General features: G+C 38.3%; 1 long non-coding RNA gene across 2 annotated transcripts in view; it reads left to right on the top strand.

The window, feature by feature from the left end:
- Nucleotides 1-2,440: 2,440 nt before the first annotated feature.
- Nucleotides 2,441-20,724, top strand: part of LOC115604247 — a 168,435-nt gene continuing 150,151 nt past the window's right edge. For both annotated transcript variants that reach the window (XR_003990186.1, XR_003990187.1), the window contains exon 1: nt 2,441-2,579. This is a non-coding gene — a long non-coding RNA (uncharacterized LOC115604247). The remainder of the gene's footprint in view (nt 2,580-20,724) is intronic.

Below are 20,724 nucleotides of genomic sequence, written 5' to 3' on the forward strand. Positions count from 1 at the left end.
AAGAACGTAGTACATTACACTGTGATTTGTCATACATGGCTTGTTAAATAGGAAACCTACCGGGATTCCCTAACATTTTATAAACATTATTCAGGGCTTTTAATGTGGGCAAAGGAAAAGATTATTCAGCTGCTCTGCAGAGTAGAAGGCAGGTCATTTCTCCCCCCTCCCCATCCTGCCCAAGCTCCCCCTCTCCAAATAAACAAGTAAGAAAACTCAGGTGGTTTTCAAACTGGAATTCTGTTGAGATCATTTTAAGCTATTTATCTTCCCATTGTATGTGTACACAGAGATATGTAGATAGATACATAGACAGATAGATAGATAGACAGATAAAAATATATGTCCTAATTATTTTTTGGCATTTTTCAACTTTTGCTGTCAGAGCTGTAAACTGAGGTAAGAAGTCTTTGTTTGAATTAGATTGTGAAGGAAAGAAGAAAGATGAAACAGTTTTTCAATATGCAGAATGTGCTTTCAGATTATTCTAGCAATGCTGAGCAGCGTACCACTTCCAGTATTAGTAGCAGAGGACTGGTTCACATTCTTTGATTGCCTGAGGAATAAATTAATGAGGTTACTGGAGACATTGAACATTTGCATATTCACGGATGCTTATTAGGTATAAAGTGAATGCCAGGTGCATTGAATTTTGGGAATACTAGCTTTGGTTTTGGTCTTCTATTTTTAAAGCAATCACAGCTTTCTTTTTCCCTAAAGTGGGAAGGTCTGTGAGAAAAAAAAAAAACAGCCTTTGTAAAAATAATAATGCCAAAAAAAATCAAATTAATTCAATACAGACAAAGCTTTGCTGTAAGATATACGTCAGACTAAATACAATACCGCATGAGGCTGGGGACTATCTGTATATCTTGTTTGGAATAACAGTTAGGATGACTACAAATATAAAAACAGTTGTTCCAAGACATAAGGAGAGCAAATGTTATGTTTTGCACTGTGCTCCTTATGGATTTCTAGCTTTAAATAGCAATAGAACTCATTATGAAGTTACCTTCCATAATGCCCAATTCTTAATTTTACAGCACCAATATTTGAGAGCATTTTGTTACAGCAAGTCTCAAACTCAGTCTGCAAAGCACAGAAGATAGAATTACAAAATTTGCTTGACTATTTCTCCAAGGAGTATCTGCAAATGGTTGCATTGTTGTCAGTGACTTCCATCATTGCTGTGAGAAAGCACATTGTGTGAATGATTTGCACTGTATCTCATTATTCCTGGAAGTTTTTATTTATATTGTATATTTGGGGTCATTATCCCCTTTGCATTCTTAAAGATTTTATAGTGTTGGAGTTTTTTGGTTTTTTCCTTCCCATTCTCTGGCTGTCCGTATACTATGGAGCCCAGTATTAGCCCTGATTGTTTTAGCGGAGAAATATCTGTCAATTGAAACCATGTGTATTGTTTGTTCTGCCTTTTGCTTGTCTTTTACAGTGTAAGCATCAAGCATGTACATGTGTACAGACTGCAGGTTTATATGCCCTGCACATAGATAAATACACATGCCCACACAGATGTGCACCTACAAAATTATTGGTATCACCTAGTTCTAAGTAGCTGGTGTAACAAAATCAAGCAGTGATAAGTGTTTTCTTTGGATAATAATATGTATTTACAAACAGGCTCCCTCCTGCCCCCTTGTTGCACAGAATGCTGTGCTAACTTCCCTTTCCTGGATGTTGCACTGTGTTGATCACTGCCCTGCCTCTGCAAATCCTATTTGAAAATCTCATTTGCAGCATAACTGACAACAAAGGCATTACATGGTGTATGCCCTGCATATTCTACAGACTATTCCTTGCCTTTGTAAGTTATTTCTAACTTTTAGTGAAAATACTGTGCGATCGGTTGATGATCTTTTTTATTTATTAATAGTCTGTAAAATCAAGTGTGTCTAATCAAAGAATGGATCCTTTCTTAAAAGTGCAAGGTGGAATGCATTAGATCAGTGGTACAAAAAGCAGATGTTCTTTACTGCAGTAGGCCTTTCTTTGGGTACTCTAGGAAACAGGGACTTAAACAAAACAATAAACTGAAAAGGATTCTGAGGTGCAATCGCTGCCAGCCACTGCAAGGCACAGAAACTCATTTTAGAGATATATTTTCTCTGCATTTTTTTCCAAACTGTAATTCTGCTCTGTGATTAAAAAAAAATAAGAAAAATTATTTGCTATTTCAGTCTCTCAGGGCGGCTTCTGAAAAATTACATGCAAAATGATCTACTATATATTTATTGAATATCGTATTGCGGAGCACAAATGTGCATTTTATTCAGAAAGGTCATTTTTTAAAACATCCATTGTAGCTGCTTCACTAACGTCCAGGGGTTTTTGCCATACACGCAGCACAGATTTTTTTGATTATGTAGATTTTTTTTTTTCCCCTATTGCAGTTTCATATGCAAAGCATGCATCAGCCACATCCATGCTATCTCCTAAAGCAGTCATTCTGAAACCCAATCTGGGGACAGTGCAGACTAAATAAAATTTCATTTTGATTTGGCCTCCCGCTGAGAATGGGACTGCTTTGTTTCAGCCGACAGAACCAGCAAGCCAGAAAGGTATGTCCTGTTTTGCATGGCTGATGGTGTGACTTGAGGATCACAATCAGGCCGTTCATGCTCTCAGGGCTCGGCATCTCATCCACATCCTGTACCGTCTTTCTCTTTTCCTTGCCATTTGCTTTCCTTCTGTGCCGCCTGCCGTCTACCTGCAGGGCAAAGCTATGGCAGACCCTCACACTATTGTTTACTTTGGCATATGTTTAATAGCTGCATGGCTGTTTCAGGGTAGGGTTTTTTTCCTTTTTTTTTCCCTCCCCACCCCCTGCCTTTGTTTTTTCCCTTTCCTATCCGTGTTCACTTTCCTTATTTTCTAGGTGTTGAATACACAAATACTGAATTAACGGATAATTATATAAGTACTGCTTGAAATGCTTCAGAGATTTTACTACGAGATTTGTAATGCAGAATTTTATTGTGAGTCTGAGGAAACAGTTAACAGCTTTGAAGGACTTCAGTTTTCATAGCCCTTTAGAGCTGTTTAGGCAGAAAAGCAGTCACACACTATAGTTAGGAGAGAAAAAAAAACCAAACCAACAAACCACTCTTAGGAAGGGGTCTGGCTGCTTTGCCATCTTCACATGCTTTATAGTTACAGCTTCAGTGTTTGGCTAGGGGAATATCAGTAAATATTTCTCTCTCTAAATATTAATATTTATCTTAAAGCCAGTTTGCATTCCAGGAGAGGCTGTACAGCATGCTCCTCGCTGCTGCTGCTGCTGCCCCATCTTTCGGAGGAGGTGTTGACATTTGGGAGAATGACCGCTGTTTTAGCCTCCGGAGCACCTTTTGGACAGGGCAGCAGGATGCCTGAAAGACTCCTTACGATGCGAACTTACTCCTCTAAAATGTATTTCCCTATCAAAGCTATGCTATCCCTTGCCTGTGAATATTTTTTTTCAGGGGGCCGGGAAGTTTTTCAAGTGAAATAAAATTAGCATAAAATTTACCTTAGACAAAGGGCAAATTTTAATTTTGATTATTATGTATTTTGATATGGACAATGTCCTGTTTTCTTAGTGAGGTAGAATACAATTATAACTCCAAAGAAAAATTCAGTCCTTAACAAAAAAACCCTAAAATATGTAGCATATTCTATAGAGCACTGGTATTATATGGGAATTAATGCCTTGGAGGTGATTTACAAATACAGAATTACTGTTTGTATGCGTCATGCCTTTGTGGTCGGTGATATTAGTAACAGCAGGTTCTACAAAGTCTTATGGAATGTACACAGCCAGTTGTAACACTCCCTGGTCTGTTCAGCAAGTTTTGTTCCCAGCTTTTACTCTAACTCCACAACTCCCAGTGTTACTCCAACTCCATAACTTTCATCTTATAACCAGATTTATATTTCAGTTTCAGACTTTATGAGGTGGCCAGGGGTACAGGCCCTCGGCATAACCATGTGGATCTTCACATGGCAGTGCTGTGACTTGAAAATTCACTTTCTTCCCATCTTCCATATTTTATTTTTTTTTTAAATGGGGGCTGGGGGATGAAGGCTCATCCAACAAAAGTTTGGAGAAATAGAGAGGTAAAAATAAGATGGCACACTGGCCTCCCTGTAAGGAAGGGTAGGCCAAATTCAAGTTTCACCTGCATGCATTAATCTTGGCGAACTCCAACAGGATTTTCTGCCCATGGCATACAGCAGGATCTGGCCCCGCGTGTTTTTTTATTCAGAGATGTTTACAAAGTGAAATGCAGCTTGAGAAGACTTTAAAGAAACTATCTATCTGTAATGATGTCTCATTTTCTTTAACAAATTTGAGGCTGTAAGGAAACTACAAAGAGACTGTGTTTGTAAGAAACAAGAACTACAGCTTTTTAAATGGATACAGTGGGAAAATGATCAGTTCTGGGTGTTATTTCCTCAGTATATCTAACCCTCCTGTTTCACCCCTCAGGTATCATTGGGATGTTTTCCAAGTTACCAACTCTGCATTTTAATCAGAGTTTATAAAAATGAGTTCCAACTTTATACTTACCATGATTTCATTTTAACAGTTAAATGCAAGTTTTAAGAGAAACTAAACTCTAGGTGTTGTGCAACAGTGTATCCTAATTCCTTGATGTCGGAACTCAGTCCTAGCAGGCCTTTTTTTGCACAAAAAGTATTTTATATTACATCAATAGCTTCATTTTAAAAGAAATAATAATTAAATAAGTGGGTACACATTGATCACTTGGAAATAGACAATATTTTTATATAAAATGCTTAAGGAGATAAATAGGAGTATTATTTCTTTATTTCCAGGGATGAAGTATTTTTTAAAAGAGTGGTGTTCATTACAGTAAAGGAAAATAATTTTAGCTGCAGAATGCACTTACTGTTCTGGATACTTATTTTATTAATTACATAACTGTTGTATTTAGCCAGGAATTAATGCAAACTTTATTCTGGTGCTCTTAGGAGATCAGTTCCTTTTTTAGATTGGTTTATTAGAGCTCTGTTTTGTGGACATATACTGGATCAGTAAAAGAAGTGAGTGGGTTTTGGAAGTTAGTTTTGCATATATCACTTCCACAGAAAGAAAACTGCAAAAATACTAGCTCAAAGTCCAGAACAAAGACCTCATTCTTAGATAGTCTTATAAGGCTGATCTCAGTGGACTTAGCAGTGTTCCTCTTTATTTATATTTGTGTGCTCAAGAAAGGAATCAGATCCAAAATCCCAAATCAGCTACCTCTAGCACACTATAATTGCAAAAATTCCCAAGATACTTGGGCGTGTAGCATATTTACTTATGTGTTTACTTTTTAATGCAAAAGACTTAGTAATTCTCAGTTCTCTGACTTTTCTCTCACTTTTTGTGCTTTACATGAATGAGGTGGCATGACCAAGATAAGTCATATCCATGCCCAGAATCATATGGAAAAAATAGATCATGTCAAAAGATAACACATGGCCAATTGGAAACCAGATGAATGCACTCAGGAGACAAGTGTCTGCTTGTAATGATACATATATACACACATTATGTAAATTAGCTGCATGGTGTCAGTATATGTATGTATGCATCTATGAGTGTGTACGTACAGATACAGAGAGAGAATGCAAGAGAGGGAGATGCAGTACACTGTCTCCAGGGTCCCTGGGGCCCACCAATGGATGATACATGGGCAAATACTCTTACTGTGACCATAAAGAAGATGAGAACCTGCATGGCCAGTGCATTTGCTGATCTCCAGCCCATTGGAAACTCACAGCAACTCTGCAACTGATTATCTTAGAAATTTTCCTGCTACAGGAGAATTCGTAGTGGTCTGTGTTAGTATCTGCCTAAAAACTTGCCAAGGTCAGTAAGATCCCAGACATGAATATTTGACTGTTGGATCAGGGCCTGAAGATTTTGCAGTAGCCTCTTGGGCAAGCCAGGACAAACTAATTAACAAACCTTTGGAAAAAAGTGTCAGAAATCTCCCATAATACTGAACTTAGGACCTACTAGCAGATTTAATGAACAACTCATTCTCATTCAACTCAAAATCTTCATACTGATGTTCTTAGCTTAGTTTACACACCTGAATTGACCAACACCAATAAAAAAGGTCTGAGAAACTGGTAGGAGATACTATAAAATTACGTATCAAAGGACAACTGGCTAGGAGCAGATACTATAAAATTATATGTCAAAGGAAAGCAGAAATATCCTGTCAGCAAGTATGAACATAGGAATCCATTGTATTTACAGTCCAAAAAGGGTAATACATTTGCTTTAGTCTGGGATATTTTTACCAAGTCTCCTTAGAAATAAAAAAAATTAAATCAAAGCTAGATTTTTATTTTAAAAAGAAAAGGTAAAGTTAATCATAGGCTTGCTGTTCAAATTCACTAGAGCAACAGTATGTTATAAAAATGAATGCCATCATTTAACCCTTCATTTGGTAAGGCTTCAGGCTTTCAGAAAGTTTCCTTTGCTGACCACAATAATAAGGCAGGGCCTTTCTCAGTTTTTAGGAGGTATACCCCACTACAAGGAGGTATTCTTCCTATAATTCTTTTAAATGAAAATCTAATAAAACAATCCAAGTAGCTGACCAATGGCTGAGAGTAAACAGAAAACCAGCTTACAGCATCTACTTGGAGATCTAATATTTCCTGAGTGGAGAGAAGGAAGTTTGGAAAGTGTCAATAAAAAAATAAATAAAAGTGATCAGAAAATGATGTTATTTTTAACATATATACACCAGTAGAAAATTCACCATTGGGATGATTATCAGAATAAAGCTACACATGGGGAGAGTGCTTCTAGAAAGTACAGTTTGAGAGATGTTCAAAGAATACAAGTTTGGAGTCTTGATAGGCCAGTCTTGAAAGATTTTCTCAAAACAAAATGCATGTTGACATCCCATGTGTCAGGGCTTATAAATGTGCTAAGATTTTGTTGATTATATTGAAAAAAATAGACAATGTGTATTAGTTATTTATCAGTCTTTTCTTACCAAAAGCTGAAAAAAGATTTTTGTATACAAAATATGGGGTAGATGGAAGAAATTACTAATGAACATCTAATGAATATTATATAGTACAGAAATGGACTACAAATTAATAAAAGCATGCTCTCCTTCATTAATTGTTCTTTACCCTACGGGGGTGGAGAAGGTTAGGCTATAGCAGCATTATGTCCTCACAATAAAAATACATTTACTCTCCTAGCATCTACTGCAATTGGTTATTCATTATATATAATTTTCTTTATTTTTGAAACCCTTTAACTCTACCAGCTGTCTAACAAAGACATGCATGAAACATTCTGAAAATAACTTTTGGAACCATTTGCATTCAATGGGAAAATTCCACTAGTAAAGTATTATTCATTAATTCTTTTCTGGTGGTGGACAAATCTCAGAAGATTCAGAGGACTCTTTCAGACAAGTATAACAATATCATTGTTTGTCTACAGTGTTTCAAAAAATCTCTACTGTCATTGTATCCAGGAACTTCCAAATAACCATATTTTGGGGCTACATTTCAGAGGAAATTAATTCATTCTCCAATCCATGTTCCTGTCAGGAGTAACCCACAAAATCTTGATGCAGAGAGCAGCCACAGGAGGTACTAGGAAACATTTTCTTCCATAGTTTGTTTGTTTATTTTTCTTTTCTGTCTTTCTCTACTCTGAGTTAAATTTTTCCTGGATACATGTATTGCTTTTTACTGTGGAGGTAATAAAAAGAGATTCCTATACCTTAAAATGGGAACAAGAGAGGCAGTGCTGCAGGAAGATTTACAATGTCATCTTAATCTCTTCTTATTTTCACATGGAAAATCCAAAGTAAATAAAAATAAGTAACTTTAAAAGGGTATTTAAAAAACCCACCAAAACCAACCTGAAATGGCTAAATAAAATCCACCAGAACCTCAATTTTGTTGGCCACACTGCCACACTGTAAATGATAAACAGATTTTCATCTAATGGAACTAAAAAAAAAAAGAGGACTTAATTTTTGTTTCTTTCTCTCAATTTCTTTTTTTTTTTCCTTATAGGAGATTTAGTTAAGATCTCAATTTGCACTTTAGGGAGGTAAGACAAAGAAACTAAAAGCTGCCTTAGTAGGATCAGCTAAAAGAGCAAAATAGATCTGGGTGTTATCAGGTTAACAATGATAACTCACCTTAAGGTCTCTAAAAATAGAAGTGAAAGCACATCAGTACTTATGAGCAAGGGGGCCAGGACAAAATTCTGAAGATCCCCATAATTAACTGGCTGAGGGTCAGATGAACACTTATTAAAATGCAACAAAGCACAACAGAGTGTCTCAAAGATAGAGTTTCAATCTTAACCAAGAATGTCTTGGTTTTGTCAATTCCAGGCAGGTCTGCCATGTTATTATAATAAGTACTTTTCTCTACACATTACCTTTGAGAATTTTGGGGGAACATTTATGTTAAAGGGTTAAGAGGGCAGTTCATAGACAATTCAGGGGACAGGCCTCTTTAGGATATATAGGAAGAATGACATTCTGGTGATATTTTCAGATGTGTTTGTATTTGATATTTGAATGCTATGAGATAAAGGGATCAATTTACATTCTGGTTTCAAAAGCAATAGTAAGTCTTCATTAAGAAATAGTGTTCTTCCAGTGCAATATCCCTATCCTAGTGCTGCTAAATATTATATACTGTCAACCCCTCTTTTTACAGCATCAAGATGATACTCAAGCTGCCTCTCTCAGGCAATTTTGATGAAGATCAATATTTCACCCCACCCTAATCCAAAACCAGATGTCCAGGTGGCAAATGTAGACCAACTATCTTGAGGAAAGTATTTTAAAGCTTTCTTGGCCATTAATATTGCTTGTTAGCATAAAGAGAAGACTGTGTTTTAAACTATAGACTCTATCTAATCCCGCCTGGTTTTAAAACCATTCTAATTTGGTTTTGGGTTAAAATTTGTTCAGAATTGGTTGATTAAAGATAACTGAGAAGTAGAGAGAGCTGTGCAGACTTCTGAGACATGTGGGGTACCTGGATGGATCAGAACAAAGGTAGGGCAAGAGGAGAATGAATACTTCCTTAGCTTCAATAGCAGAGGGAAAACTACCCCATTTCCTAACACTCAGATGTGTTCTATGCTAAACGTTTAATATACTGTTTATTGAAAGTTTTTTGAATGTAATATAATCCAGAGTACATTGTTACATCAGGATTTACAGATGTTTTCCCATATCAGTTGGCAAAACAGGAGAACATTATGAGTAGCTGACCTGGATGAAGTCCTCAAATACACTGTTCTATGGCAATGTAAGTTTGTTAGAGTATTTAAGTCCAGCAAGTAGGGGGGAGGTTTCCAGGTGTAGTTTGAAGTGCAGTAATGTTTAGCTGCTTATATGTAAGAGTGACTTTTTGGTCTCTTTTTTTTTTTTTATTTTAGTAAGTAAGATTGCAGCATCTTTGATTTTGCAATTCCTTCATAAATTATTTTAAGTTTTCTTTGCATATGTGCATACCCACACACATATTTACCACTTGGAGGACAAGTTGGATAAAGCAGAAGTGTAATATCACACCTCCCCTCTCCTGAATAAAGGACTGGCCGTCAGCGGGTACCCAAAGTGCTATGTACTCCCTGGAACACAAAGAACAAAATGCTCTGTAGGCAACTGACAATAATCTGGCCTCAAATCCTCTCTGCCGGGTGACTCCTAGTTCTCTTGCAGTCGTGGCTTAAGTAAGCAGCAATGTTGTGGTACGCTGGCAAACAGGATCCCGGTCTTCCAAAATCCTGCCCTCATAATGTGTTATGCTGAAAGGCATTCAAGCAAAGCCTGTCCCCAAATGTGTAACCACAGCCCATGATGAATACAGTGTGGGGTTTTCGAGTGGGAAAAGCCGGGGCTGTGGGTTTTGCTTGACTGAAGGTGGAAGTGAACTAGGAGAATAGGAGGAAATGAGAGAAACAGTCATAACAAGGGTCCCAAGACAAAGCAGAGGCAAAAGTCCTTGGGACACAGAATTGATTATGTGAGTAAAAAAGAGAGCTGTTGAAGGGAAACTTTTTGCTCCAGTTTCTTATATGATCAAGGGGACAGAATTTTGTGCAGTCTTTCCAATAGACTTGTACCAAAGGTCATACTGCATTCGTGACAGCCACTGCCCAAAGGCTGCAGTTCTACAGGACTTTGAGAATTCACTTGAACCAGAGGTGTAAAAAATATGAATACCTGATTGAATTTTACCTCTTCTTTGTATTTCTCTTGCCTTTTCTGTTCAAAATAGAATGTCCTCATCCTTCTTCTTCTGCCTGTGAGTTCCTTCTAATCTTCGTTTGAGATCATCTAAGAAGGGTGCAATAAAGATGAAGGATAAAAGTCCTTGTTGTGCTTTTGCTAAGAGCACAGGCGCGATTACAGCATGTGAAACCAGCACTCATTACTTCATGTGGAAGTACTGGATCTCACATCAGTTTGCTCTTTGAGTTTCCAAACGCACATAGGAAAGCAAGAAGCTCTTGAGATGGAGCAGTTCATTAACTTAGTATTGCAATACATGCACCTTCCTGAGTCAAGATCCTGTAAAGTCTGTCAGGTTTGTGTGCAACACTATTGCAGGGCAATTTTATTGCTCTAAGAACAGTAACCTTGCTTCCCTTAGTAGAGATCTTCGCAGTTCCCCGAATACAAGCAGACTCTATGGTTGCATTCGACCTTCAAGTGGGGCAACAGAAACATCCCTTACACGACTTCTTTCATCACATCATTCTCTCCTAATCCTCTGCAGATCCTCACCAGTCTCTCAAATCTAGATATATTTATACATGTTGGTTTTCACTGATCCTACCCTAGTTTTTTGCCTAGGCTTTTTTTACACTGTGGCCAAAGCTGTCTTTCATAGTCATGCTCTGTGGAAAACCATTATGCATTTAAAAAATCCAATCCAGTGTTACCATAGGCCTGTAAAAAGACTGATACGTGCTGGTTTTCTGTTTTCTTTTTTTTCCATGAGCAGAACTCGTGAACACTATTAATTTGCTCAGTATTTTCAGGCATTCACAATTCAGAGCAATGAGCTGCGATCCAGGAATCCTGTCTATGCACAGGCTACCTACAGACTGCACGAGCTGTAGAACCAGTGATTCTAGACCCACTGGTTACACATACATGGACCACATACACAGTAGTCTGACTTCTCTAATCTCCCAGGCAAACCACAATTTTCCTGTGAGAAGCAGATAAATCTTAGTTGAAACTGTTACTCTAGGCAAGTTTTATTAATTGCAAGAGAGAAACTAAAACACATGAGCCATGCCATGTGATAGGTGCAGGGCACTGAAGCTAAGTGGAAGTTCTGGGAAAGTACAAGTCTTCCATAAGCCACACTGTCCCTGCAAAGTCCTTTTCTCTTGGCTTTTTTCCAAACCTGTAGTCATTGCTTCACCCTGCATAAGAACTCAAAGCACTTGTTTGTCATTCAGGCCAGAGAGTAGACTTCAGCATGGACTCTCAATAACTGGTCTGTCACAGCACCTACCCATGATCTTTATGGTCTCAGTGTTGCCATGCCATTACTGACATCCAGTGTCCTTACAGACCCTGAAAACCACATACTTCTCCAGCCTCAGATGGAAAACTTTTCTGTACAGAAAAGTGTGAAGGAACCACCTCCTCTGAGGCTTCATGCTCTTTCCTGTCCTCCTGGAGCACAAATTCACCAGCATCCCGACCCTTGTACCGTCTGTTCAGTCTGCAGAAAGCTACTTCCCAGCAGCTGCTTGTAACTGGAACGAGAACAATCCTGGGAATATCATCCCACAGACTTGGCTACCACATAGAAGGAAATTTCCAGGGATAATTAATTTCCTGGTCCTGTTCCTGACAGTAGAGCAGGTTTCCTTCAGCAATAGGTTGTCATCTTCCCATACTGAAATGAAGGTGAATATTTTTGGAAGATCCATTAAGATTGCTTTTCATTAATGGATTCCACACATTAAGTGGCTGGTCCCTGTAGCTCTCACACAAACAAATCACTTCTCACTGTTTGCACAAATTAGACAGTACAACTTAGAATCACAGGAAACAGGACTCTCTTCATCAGTTAGTCCATGTAAATGGCTGGACCTTGAACGTGCCTTAAAGATATCTGCATGACTTGTTCTTGAAATCTCCCAGCGGTGGAGATCTCACAGTCTCTCCAGGTGAGGTAAGTGTTCTTCTCCAGTGCTTAACTTTTCTTACAATTAGAGTTTTTTTCTTAATGTCTAACCCAAATCCCTTTTGCTGTGATTCAAGGCTATTACTTCTTGTCCTATCCACATTGGGCTTGTCATACAGATTATTCTCTTTCTCTTACATATCTCTCAGCTACTACCATTTCTCTCTCAGTCTTCTTCACTTTTAGACAGAAAAACTAAAGTCCCTTCACCCTTCATTCAAAGGTCTCATTTTCTGATCATTCTCATTCTCTTCTGACCTCTGCTCTCCAAATTTTCCACATCTGTTCTTAAGGACAATGGTCAAAAAGTGGACACAGTACATCACTGGAAGCATCACTAGCACCAAGCAGAACTCAGATCATGTTTTTGTTCTTTCTTCCCTAAGAAAAGGGTGGTTTATTAGGTTTAATCCACAGTACATCTGCTCTTCTGGCTGTAAAGGATTGCTATGTAATAGCAGTTAGATATTTAATACACTGTTTAGGCAGCTAAGGAATGGCTTTTCAGCATTTTAAATGCTCCCCAATAATTTCTTGTTGAACTTTGTCATCATTTGCATTTGCAATACAACTGTAAGGCCGAGAAATACTATTGTCACCATTTTTTTCAGTGAAGAGGCTGCAGGACTGCAAAATGTGCTTTGCAAAGGCATATTTTCTTTTCGTGCCTTGTGAGGAAAAAAATGTTGCTGGATTCTTCTGTGCAGGATTCTGCAGTGTATTTGAAATCTCCTTCCACAAAACATGATTATTCAATGAGTGTCTTCATAGTGCAGGTTTCCAAGCCAAGTCTCTCTTCTTAAGGGCTCTCAAAGGTGCTTAACTGTAAGCTCATATGATTAATATTTTGTTCATTTCTGCATTTCTCCATTTAAGTACCTACATCTTCATGTTCTCCAGAGCACTTTGCCAAAATCCTTTATCCCTCTTGGGACAGCTGGTCAAGGAGAAAGGCAGAATGGCAGCTGGAGAAGATAGGACCAGAAAAGAACCTGACAGAGAGGGTTCAAGTGATGGGGGAGACTGTTTCTTTGAGCAGAAATAAGCAGAAGCATTCATCTCTAGACCCTAACCCTATCCAGAACATGGAACTTTTCAAAGTTTTCTTAATTTACAATGTTTCTCTGTTGTCAGCAAACACCTGAATCCCACTTAAAAATGTGCCTTACTTCCCCCTTGTGGCTGATCCACTTCCCGCTTTGGTGGCTGATCCACAAAAAAAAGGTGATAATCTACTATTGTTACTAGGTTCTCAACAGCTCAAGTGGCAGAGGTCTTCACTGTGCAGCAGAGGTTTCCAGCCAGGACACATGTACAAATCTGAATGGTTCTGTCTAACCTCATTTCTGCCATGCTTATTTTCTTTTTGTTTGTTTTGATCTTAATTTAGCCCTCTTGTTTCTATGCATTATGTGTGTAGATATGCACTATAAAACATGATGTGACATCAATTTCCAACACTGCTAGGGGTTTTGCATATGATGCAATCTGGTGCTCCAGTGGCATGTTCTCATGTGACATAAATTCAAATCACAGTGGGTCTTAATTCAGCACAACAGGTGCACCAAAAATATTTCAAATGGTTTCTATTCTTTTTAATAAATTAAAAAAAAAAATCAAATAAGAATCAAGAACAATTGCAGCCATTAAATTAGTTCTGCAAATCCTTGCAGGCAGAGCAGCTGGAAAGAGGGGATCAGGGAGAGGACATTTCTCGTTATTTGCAACGGGGATGCAAGTGCACTTGTTCAGTGTAAACCACACACTATATTTTTTGTCTTTCATGTGTTGTGATAAAAGTAGTTTTCTTACCAGTATAACATGTTTCATTAATACAATGTTTAAATAATTAAATACAGCAACTCTGGAGGCAATGGCTAAGATAAAAGTTTGTAGGCAGTCCATTATTGTGATCAGACAGTACTTCTTAAAACCCATGGAGATGTAATTTGGTAATTTAACTACTGAAGTCAGTTGTTTAATAAACTATTACATTTTAATATAGTTTTGTTCTTGTCAAAGGGAATGATTCATTTCCCCTCTGTCAATTGTTCCAGCTGAAGCTATTAGTGGTTTCAAGGTTGAGAGGGTGCTGGGTTCCTGTTTGAACATCACTACCGTGCTGTTCCCACTATCTCTAGATTTTGCCACTGTAACATAACATCTATGATCTTTACTGGTTATAATTATTTTGTAGAGATAGTAACTGCCACCATTTGAGTCTTCAATATTGATATATTTCATTAGGTTTAATTCTGTTGGCAGAGAGTCAGATACTGGTTAAGGGGGATATATAATTAGTTGTAGTAGGTGTAAGTTAATATTAGTATACTCTAATAATGGAAGTCCCAGAAAGAAACCTGGCAAAACCATTGAATAGAGGGAATAGAATAGCAGACAAACTAGACATTACCTCTGCTGCTATCTGAGTTTGTCATAGTTTTAAACAGATTTGCTTGCTGAAGTTTCAATATGATCTTCTTTTTTATTTTTAATTATTATTGAAAAAACTTTTATAAGAAATGTATTATTTAAAAAAAAAAACAAAAAAACAAAAAAAACAAACAAACAAAAAAAAACCAAACCAAAAGGCTGTGTTCCTCTCTATTTGTCTTTCTCCTCTTGTGAATATTTTAGTTATGTAATGTTGGGGTGTAGTTTTAATATTGCTTGTTCAGCTCCTTCTTTTGCAAATTGCTGCCAGCTGATAAAATACTGTTAAAGACAGGCTTGGTAATCAGTTAAATCATTTTCCATATGCCCATCCACTAGTGGTAGCAATCAAGGGTGGTGGACATTTCCATGATACTTATGCTCAGAAATACCAAGGCAACAAAGACCAGGACAGCAGCACCCACTGTGCCTTAATCTGGTCATTGCAACTCACCTGTGGTGGAGATTGTCTCACTGCAGTGTGACAGGTCCATGAAGATTAGGGAGCAAGGGCCTTTCCACAAGCATTTGCTTATCACTGGCCCTGGTGACATGTGGGATTATTTATGGCTGAGTCCTTTACCACAGCACTTAGAGTTCTGAGATAAAAAACACTCAACAGAGTCCCTACTGCCTCTCCATCTGAAGAGATGGAAATTGGCATTATTTGAAATTCAAGGAGTTTTTACTGTACACAGGAATAATCCAAATGTGGAACGGGATTTGTTATTAACTGTAAATCCTCTTTCCCCTAAGAAAATCAGAGTAAATGCAGGAAATAAGTTCCCATTTATATACCATAGAGACAATGCTTCATTGTCACTTACATTTTAAAGTCACAAGTGAAAAGTAAATGGAAAGTGGGAGCAAATATCAAGGTGTTAGTGCCATTGATCCTTCTACAGTGCAGTCAATAGGAATTTTTGTAGCTTACATGCAACCAGTGAGAGAAGGCTTACATATACAGAACAATTGATGATTTATTCTTTAGAGCACACAAATCAAGAAGAGGGGAAATGTCTTCACCTCTTTTTTTTGTTATTAGTTCTGCACGTTTCGTACTTATTTATTCTTTGCATTTCAATATTTTAAGAAACTTTTAAACATTTCTTTAAACAGAAAAGATGAATGGATAGTGAGGTGGATCAAAAACTGGCTGAATGGCAGAGCTCAAAGCGTCATGATCAGTGAAGCAAGATTCAGTTGGAGGCCTGTAGTCCATGGCATTCCCCAGGAATCAATACTGGGTCCACTCTTATTCAACTTGTCAACAACCTGGATGAAGAAATAGAATGTACCCTCAGGAAGTTTGCTGATGATTCGAAGCTGGGGGCAGTAGCTGATACACCTGAAGGCTGTGCTGCCATTCAGCAGGACCTTGATAGGCTGGAGAACTGGGCAGCAAGAAACCTAACGAGGTTCAACAAGGGCAAGTGTAGGATACTGCACCTGTGGAGGAAGAAACCCAAGTACCAGTACAGGCTGGGACTGATCTACTAGATAGATAGTACTTCAGCTGAGAAGGACCTGGATGTGTTGGTGGATGACAAGTTGACTGTGAGTAGGCAGTGTGCCCTTGCAGCCAGGAGGGCCAATAATAGTATCCTGGGGTGCATCAGGGTGAATGTGTCCAGCAGGTCAAGGGAGGTGGTCCTCCCCCTCTACTCGACCCTAGTGAGGCCACATCTGGAATACTATGTCCAGTTCTGGGCTCCTCACTGCAAGAAAGACAAGGAGCTACTGGAGACGGTCCAGTAGAGGGCCACAAAGATGATCAGGTATCTGGAACATCTCTCTTATGAGGAGAGCTGGGCGTGTTTAGTCTAGAGAAGACTGAGAGGGGATCTTATTAATGCATATAAATATCTCAAAAGTGGATACCAAGACTGGTGGTGCCAGACTCTTTTCAGTGGTGCCCAGAGACAGGATGAGAAGCAATGGCCATAAAATAAAACACAAGAAGTTTCACCTCAACACGAGGAAGAACTTCTTTACATTAAGGGTGGCCGAGCATTGAAACAGGCTGCTGAGGGGGGTTGTGGAGTCTCCCTCTCTGGAGACATTCAAAATCCACCTGGATGTGTTCTGGTGTAACCTGCTCTAGGTGGCCCTACCTTGGCAGGGAGGTTGGACTGGATGATCTCCAGAGATCCCTTCCAACCCTAACAATTCTGTGATTCTGTGAAAAAAGAACCTTTGTTAAAATAATTCCAAGTATGCATTTCCAGAATGCCTGAATTTTATTGTTACTAAGTAAAGTACGCAAGAATTTCCTTATAAATTCTATAGAAATTTCGCTTAGTCCAGCTTAACGCCATCATTGTCAAGTTTCTCCTCACATAGGAGCATTTCCCAAAAGATCATTATTCTCCCACAGTTGTGTGCAAACCATGAAGAAAATACTAACTTATTTCTTCTCCTTAAATTATATTTAGGACAGCCTTTGCCATAACCAACCTGGGGTCCCACATGGCTAAATGTATCTTGGCTGTCTCTATATGCCAGCACAGAATCTATTGCAGACCTATTGTATGTTACCAAACCCACACAGTAGTTCAGTTTCTCTGTAAACATGGTCCTCAGGATTGCCCATTCCATTCTTATTTAATTTGTGTTCAAATGATTTTCCATTTTCATTGACAGTCTCTGAGTTTCAGCCTTACAGGAGACAGTAGGCAGAATGCACATGCTGTACAATTTTGGCTTCAGGCAAAGTGGCATCTTTTCTGTAAGAATCTGCACTAGTTACGAACACCACCCATCTCACAATGATATTAATTTTTCTCTCACTTTCTTTGTCACTATCTCTCAATGTATTTGACCCAGGTAGACATTTCCTTCCAGCCTCTGAATTGCATGTACTGGAATCATACTGAGTAAATCACACTGAGCATTTGTGTCCTAGGTGTATTTGACAATATCACTGTCATCATGTTTGGCACAGTTTTGTTTTCATTTTTGTTCCTGTGACTCTGAGAGGAAAGTTGCACACAACCTGTTGCATGCTGCAAAGGGTACAAACCTAAAATGATTTAAATGTTCTCTATTAGCATTTCTTTGCTTACTATTCCCTATGAGCTTTACAAAGATATTTTCTACACAGGAGAATGTAGGTGCAGGGGAAAGCTAATTTGCTATCAATATGCTGATTTTATTGTAAATGTCTGCCAAACTAGCTCTCTTTTTCCCAAATTCACTTTGGATATATACACATGAATCATTGAAAACTACTATACCCTGCATGTGTAATGCTGGAGGTATTTGGTCTGTATACAATAGCAAAAGCTTCGTTGTTTTTTATAAAGTGGAGACGTAAGAAACAATGGTGTTCTTGATACCTATGCATCACTTTTAGTATTATGGTAGCCTGGACACTGGCATAAGAGAGGCATCAGATAAAATAATAATACTCAAATGATGTTTGCAAAGTTGAGCTCGTAAATGTCAAAGGTGATTCAAAGTGGACAAGAGTGAGTCTTAACAAATCAAGTAGGGGCTGCTGGCAATTGTTTCTGTTCTCAGTTCTTATTGAAACTAATATTGGACAAATTGAAAGAGTGATTGCCTTAGAGCTTTCACAATGTCTTCACCAATCTGTTGCCCATTTCCATAAAAAATGGGAGTGAAAATGGCAGCTGACTTCTTTTGACCTCTCTCAATTTCACTGTGGCTCCTGTCGGAGGCCTGAAAAAGCAGGTTTTCAGGCAGATCATTATCTGCTGTAGCAAGTTAGTTGGCAGAGAAATTGAAAAATATCAGTCAAATAATCTGTTTAAGCTTGGTCTTTCTGTATGTGTTATGATCTGAATGGTAGCAAACCAGCAAAAAAATAAAAGCCTCAACTTGAAAATGGATGAAAGTGGAGGTAGTTCCTTCACCAGACATTTTCTTTTTGTTATGACAAATTATTCTTCTTTCCCTCTGTCCTCATGATTTGACTGGCAGCATTATAGTAAGATGAGAAGCTACCTGGAGTGCCTGAATCCTAATCTTCCTTATCTTCTTGATTTACTGGTTTCTACCCTTCTGGAATCATAGGCAAGGAACTGTTTTGCTCTACTTGCCTTCCTAACTCATTCCCTTTTTACCTAGTATCTTTCCTTAAATTTACTGAAGTGTCAACGTTTTGATTCCATAAACTTGTTGCAGAAACACCTTCTTCTAAGATTTAATTTCATGAACTTTTTCTTCTTAGACACTTGCAATCCCGCTAAATTTTCTCATCTCTCCAAAGGCCAAGACCTGTCTTCCATGCATATCAGAGGTGTGGGTGTGCTGACACTTAGTTTCCCCAAACTTCCTCTGTAACCCACGAAAGAGATCTTAATTTCCCTTGAAAGCAGGTCAAGCTATCTAGTACAGGATTTGCTCTTAGGAATTGTGTTTCTCTTCTAGAGGGAGTTTTGAAGAATTGCTCTTCTCACCTTCATTTGCCTTTCAAGTACTTAAAATTAGGTAGAGAACTGGAGGCTCCATTTGCAGACTTTGGGGACCCTTGAAATTAGTGTCTTGAGATCCCAGTCCATGCTGCAGATTATCCAACCTTACAATGCTGGGATTACCCAGCAAACACCTGACTATATCAAGTGAACATCTTGGACCTTATTGCCACCTCAGCTGCCTTCCTGCTGAGGAAGAAGCTGACAACCACCAAGCTGATTCTTTCTACCTCAACCCCTGTGTTGATAGAAGGTATAAAGACCACTACAGACCCAGCTTCCCTCCCCCATCTTCCAGTATACGTGTCCTTTAGCCTCTCCCAAATTAACTTTGGGTTTCAAGGGTTCTTCTGCATCTGCTATTTCTCTGCTTAGCTTTCCTTGACCACTGCTCAGTTACCACCCTCTTCTTACCTTGGGAAGTAGGTATCTTTCACTCTCCTCTTTCACAGAAGCTAGGCACTTCATAGAGATAATCATGATTTCAGCTGGGAAAGGAATTAAACCCTTTTTGACTAACCATGGCAGTTACAAAGGAGCCTTTTTACCTTAGTTTCATGGCTAAAAGCGCCCAGGTGCCCTTTCTTAAAATTTCATTTGCTTCTGAACATAACCTTTCCTGCTGTGAGGCTTAAAAAAGACATATTATTTGTCTTTGGAATATCTTATCTAAAGAATTTGGCTGAAATTTCAAGGTTAGTCTGCTATTACTGAAAATAAGATTTCTCTTGAACGGAGCACTGGGTTATTTAACGTAACGTGATTGCTATATCAGAAACAGATTCTTTAAAAAAACATGCACAGAGTTTTTCAGCAACAAGAAATAAAAGATATCCTGTTTCCTTTTGTATGAGTGCAAAGAAACAACTTAGACTTCAGAGAAAACTTCTCACTTTTCACCTTCTTCCATTGTGAAGAATCAGCGTGTTTAATTAAGGACAGAATTACTAGATATACTCAAACAAAGAGTATCAGACCCATTTGGTTTCTATCAGCAATTATAAGATAGCACTAGAGAAGAAACTGTGTGAACAATAAAAACACTAAAGTAACAAAACCAGAGACAGTTACAATCGCCATTCTGAGGCCCATTGGAGGCAAGTTATTGACTGACCGTGTTATAAAGTTATAAAGTCATGGCAGCAGCTCAAGATTTCTGCAGAGCTTAGTTTCCAATTGAGTTAACACATAGTGGCCACATTACTGAAAATACTCCCTTGTAGCTGGCAACTCACTAGGTGATGTGCTACAACTGAGTCAGATCATTCCTCTGATTCCTGATTTCAGAAGTTGATTTTCATGCAGGTGCAAAGTTTAAAGGTACATAACTGTGATTGCTAGACTCAAAATTCGACCTATTTTTGCCTGTTTTTCACTACTGTGTGACTTTTCTCCAACTGATTGTTTTCATTTTATTTTTCAATTTATTTTTATTTTGGTTTGTTGGAGTTTAGGACTCCAGGGCTATGCAACTACTAAGAGATAATATAATAAGATAAAGTGTAGGCTCCATTGCAATGCTTTGGTGTTGTGGATATACAGAGCTTGCAGACTGAATATCATTATTTTACCAACAGACACCCTTCTACTCCCACGAGGCTATTATATTAACCTC

The sequence above is a fragment of the Strigops habroptila genome, chromosome 2 (assembly GCF_004027225.2).
Source record: "Strigops habroptila isolate Jane chromosome 2, bStrHab1.2.pri, whole genome shotgun sequence".
Lineage (NCBI taxonomy): Eukaryota > Metazoa > Chordata > Aves > Psittaciformes > Psittacidae > Strigops > Strigops habroptila.